The sequence below is a fragment of the Vanessa atalanta genome, unplaced genomic scaffold, assembly GCF_905147765.1.
Source record: "Vanessa atalanta unplaced genomic scaffold, ilVanAtal1.2, whole genome shotgun sequence".
NCBI lineage: Eukaryota > Metazoa > Arthropoda > Insecta > Lepidoptera > Nymphalidae > Vanessa > Vanessa atalanta.
In genome coordinates, this window is record NW_025920021.1 from 5,001 (window position 1) to 10,000 (window position 5,000).

Below are 5,000 nucleotides of genomic sequence, written 5' to 3' on the forward strand. Positions count from 1 at the left end.
CGTGACACAAATCTTGTAATATAATATTTGTGTATTTTATTTATTATAATAATACACAGATATATAATTACGAGAAGATTTGTATTTTTCTACGAGAGGAGGAGGAGGAGTGTTAGTGAGTTAGCGTTCGACAAGAGATAGTCATGTATGTTTGTTGGTTGGTTGTATATATATATATATATATATAGATCAGAAATCTATTCTATAATATTACACGAATATTATATTTTTATGATTTTTCGATAAATATATATAACTCGAACTCGTAGAGTTCGAGGAGGAGGACGCGGATGAGATGATCTTCTCGATAGACTTCACTTCTTCAATACACGAACGTTCCACGTTTTCGTCGAACACTCTGAAATCGTTAGAGTCCCGTTCGTTGCGATTAGTTCGTGTATCGATGGTGTCTGTGCGTGCTGTGTCTCTCGCGTGTTCGTAATTCGCGTCATTTTCATTATTATATTATTACGTAAGTCTTCTTATACGTTTAATATCAATAATTAACATATATAATTTTCGATACATTAACATTAACATTAACATTAACATTAACATTATATGAGCTCTATCTCGACTCTCCTTTCGATACACGAACGTTCGACGTTTTCATCGAGCACTTCGTTCGAGAAAACGTTCGTAGAGTAGGAGTAGAGCTCGTTGCGTTCGTTAGATTATTTTTTAATTTTTTTATAGAGATTCAATACATTTATGTCAGGATATTTTTTTAAAGATAATTTCTATTTATTTATTACTTCATTATACATATTTTAAGGTATCAAGACTGATATGAAACTTAAAAATTATATTATTAACATTATTTACGCATTCGTAAATCGCGTCATGTTCTTTATTATTATTATTATTATTATATTTATTCGTCATCGTCATAATTATTATTTTAATTATAAAATATAATAATTTTAATTATAAATTTTTTTTTTTCGATAAACGAATACCGGTGAAATTTAAATAAACGAAGATACAACTTTCTTTGTTGTTGTTGTTGTTGTTTTTTTTTTTTTTTTTTTTTTTTTTATTGTTGTTGTTGTTGTTGTTGTTGTTGTTGTTGTCGTTGTTGTTGCATTGACGTTGCATAATATCATATAATCATATACTATCTATAAAAATATAGAACAAAATAATCGAAGTTTTGGAGATTTTGGAGGGTTTGGGGTGTCAGTTGGGGGGGGGGGGGTTGGGGGGGGGGGGGGGGGGGTGCGTGTTCTGGGGTTCGTCGTCTTATGATATCAGATCGAATATGAGAAACATAATAAAATAATAATAATAATAAAAAAAAAAATACATTCCGTTCGAACGAGCCGAATGTCATACTCATCGTCAGGCATATATATGGAGTAGTGACGGTTCGAACGTCGAACATTCAAAAATTGATGTTAGACGCGAAGTGACCGGATCAGTACTCTTGTATAACGAAAAAAATGTTATTATCGTTTTCATTTGTCGTCTTTGTTGCGTGTCTTCTGGCGTGTCTCTCGATTCGTCGTATCGCGTTATATTATACTTTACGTAGTGTAACAACCAAGTATGTACGTACGATTCGTCTCGACCGCTGGGGATATTCACTGACACACGTGAAAATGATAAAAAGATTCTTTTTCGTTCTGTAAAACTGTGCCGACCGACGGACGCACGTAGATCTCTCTGCCTCATGCGCTCTTCCTCTTATCGTCGTCGTCGTCGCTCTCGCTACAATCTATCCTCATGGAATAAATGTTGATTCATTGTAGTCGATCTGCGACGTCGCGACGATATGAGAAAACGTTAGAGACGGAGTTCTTAAAAGATTCAGTGTATTCGTATAGTGTGTATAATTTTTATATTATATATGAACGGTCGTTTCTAAAATTCTTTTTGTTAATTTTTACATTTATCATGTACAAAAAATACACAACCCGAGTATCGGTACGATCACTCAAACACCGGGCGTCGATCCCAATGTTTTACGATAATAATCGTTGAACAATACATACGTACACGTCGTGTGCGAAGTGTTATTTTGAAAAAAAAACTCGATCTCGTTTAGAACGTTCGAATTCGTGACCGTTATGTGTCATTATGTGAAGACGCCTCCGCCGCCGCCGCCGCCGCCGCCGCTGTCGTCGCGTTATATATTATAGCGCACGCACGCGCGCGCGCGTGCTTAAAGCGCGTTTGTGTCTCATATAAATTTTTATAAGAGTCAACCGTTAAAATCTATCGCGTCTAACGCGATCGACGATACGGTGAGACGCTCGTTTCATACTGTGCGTATATTGTACATGCATGCATAAGTTTGTGTGTATTTTATATGCGAATATGAAACGAGAAGAGTAATTGACGACTTCAACAAGTCTCGGTTAGCTCCCTGGTTGATCCTGCCAGTAGTTATATGCTTGTCTCAAAGATTAAGCCATGCATGTCTCAGTGCAAGCCGTATTAAGGCGATACCGCGAATGGCTCAATATATCAGTTTTGGTTCCTTAGATCTTACTCAGTTACTTGGATAACTGTGGTAATTCTAGAGCTAATACATGCAATCAGAACTCTGACCAGTGATGGGATGAGTGCTTTTATTAGATCAAAACCAATCGACGGAGGGCGTCTCGTCCGAAGTCGTTAATTTTGATGAATCTGGATAACTTTTGCCGATCGCATGGTCCAGTACCGGCGACGCATCTTTCAAATGTCTGCCTTATCAACTTTCGATGGTAGTTTCTGCGACTACCATGGTTGTCACGGGTAACGGGGAATCAGGGTTCGATTCCGGAGAGGGAGCCTGAGAAACGGCTACCACATCCAAGGAAGGCAGCAGGCGCGCAAATTACCCACTCCCGGCACGGGGAGGTAGTGACGAAAAATAACGATACGGGACTCTTTCGAGGCCTCGTAATCGGAATGAGTACACTTTAAATATTTTAACGAGGAACAATTGGAGGGCAAGTCTGGTGCCAGCAGCCGCGGTAATTCCAGCTCCAATAGCGTATACTAAAATTGTTGCGGTTAAAAAGCTCGTAGTTGCATTTGTGCGCCGCGCTGTCGGTGCACCGCATCCGCGGTGATACTGACACGTCTGCGGAGCATATCGTCGGTGAGCCGGCGGTAAAACGCCGGTTCAATATCAAAATCCTATCGCGGTGCTCTTCAGTGAGTGTCGAGATGGGCCGACAATTTTACTTTGAACAAATTAGAGTGCTCAAAGCGGGCTCAAAATGCCGCTTGAATATTTCGTGCATGGAATAATAGAATATGATCTCGGTTCTATTTTGTTGGTTTTCAGAACTCCGAGGTAATGATTAATAGGGATAACTGGGGGCATTCGTATTGCGACGTTAGAGGTGAAATTCTTGGATCGTCGCAAGACGAACATCAGCGAAAGCATTTGCCAAAGGTGTTTTCATCAATCAAGAACGAAAGTTAGAGGTTCGAAGGCGATTAGATACCGCCCTAGTTCTAACCGTAAATATGTCATCTAGCGATCCGCCGACGTTACTACAATGGCTCGGCGGGCAGCTTCCGGGAAACCAAAGATTTTGGACTCCGGGGGGAGTATGGTTGCAAAGCTGAAACTTAAAGGAATTGACGGAAGGGCACCACCAGGAGTGGAGCCTGCGGCTTAATTTGACTCAACACGGGAAATCTCACCAGGCCCGGACACCGGAAGGATTGACAGATTAATAGCTCTTTCTTGATTCGGTGGGTGGTGGTGCATGGCCGTTCTTAGTTGGTGGAGCGATTTGTCTGGTTAATTCCGGTAACGAACGAGACTCTAGCCTGCTAAATAGGCGTCGTCATTTAGGTGTGCTCGATTTCGGTCGAGCAACTCACTGGCGGCGTATTAAAATTCTTCTTAGAGGGACCGGCGGCTTCGAGCCGCACGAGATTGAGCAATAACAGGTCTGTGATGCCCTTAGATGTCCTGGGCCGCACGCGCGCTACACTGAAGGAATCAGCATGTTCTCCCTGGCCTAGAGGCCCGGGCAACCCGTTGAAACTCCTTCGTGCTGGGGATTGGGGTTTGCAATTATCCCCCATAAACGAGGAATTCCTAGTAAGCGCGAGTCATAAGCTCGCGTTGATTACGTCCCTGCCCTTTGTACACACCGCCCGTCGCTACTACCGATTGAATGATTTAGTGAGGTCTTCGGACCGACACGCGGTGGCTTCACGGCCGTCGGCGTTGCTGGGAAGTTGACCAAACTTGATCATTTAGAGGAAGTAAAAGTCGTAACAAGGTTTCCGTAGGGGAACCTGCGGAAGGATCATTAACGTAAATTATCAATCTCGAAAGAGTGCGATAATGAACGATAATAAAATTCTAAAACACAAATATCGACGTTCGGAATGTGTCGTTTCGATGCGAGGACGCGATTCTCACTCTCTCTCTCTCACACAGCAGTGTGTCCGAGTCAGAGTCCAGAGTCGTGTAACGCGTCCTATTCTGATATTTTTCGATGTCGATTTCGAGGAAAGTACGATGTGTTAACGCACATCGTCATCTTCAAATAAAATGTATATTTCTTTTTTTTTTTTTTTGTACTTTTTTTTTTTTTTAACTTTTTTTTTTTTTTTTTTTTTAATTTTTTGAATTTTTCTCTGTATACTAAAAATAAGAGAAAAAAACAAAAAAAAAAATAAAAATAAAAAAAAAATAAACTCATATCACTGGCGTATAGAATCGTTCGAGTGATCGTAGAAATTATAAAAATAAAACAAATTAAAAACCATTACCCTGGACGGTGGATCACTTGGCTCGCGGGTCGATGAAGAACGCAGTTAACTGCGCGTCATAGTGTGAACTGCAGGACACATTTGAACATCGACATTTCGAACGCACATTGCGGTCCGTGGAGAAACATCCAGGACCACTCCTGTCTGAGGGCCGGCTGTATAAAAATATAAACCACACTGTTCAATGTTTAATGTCGTAATGTCTATTATTTCGTAACCGACTCAATAGACTGACTGACGTTTCTCGAACATATGACGGTATCCGCGTT

The 5,000-nt window shown here is 40.7% G+C and overlaps 2 non-coding genes across 2 annotated transcripts; both read left to right on the forward strand.

Moving 5' to 3' along the window:
- The first annotated feature begins 2,365 nt into the window (after positions 1–2,365).
- LOC125076738 lies at positions 2,366–4,268 on the forward strand. Its single transcript, XR_007120653.1, has one exon. It is a non-coding gene; the product is annotated as a small subunit ribosomal RNA (ribosomal RNA).
- Positions 4,269–4,728: 460 nt separating this feature from the next.
- Positions 4,729–4,885, forward strand: LOC125076732. Its single transcript, XR_007120648.1, has one exon. It is a non-coding gene; the product is annotated as a 5.8S ribosomal RNA (ribosomal RNA).
- Positions 4,886–5,000: the final 115 nt, after the last annotated feature.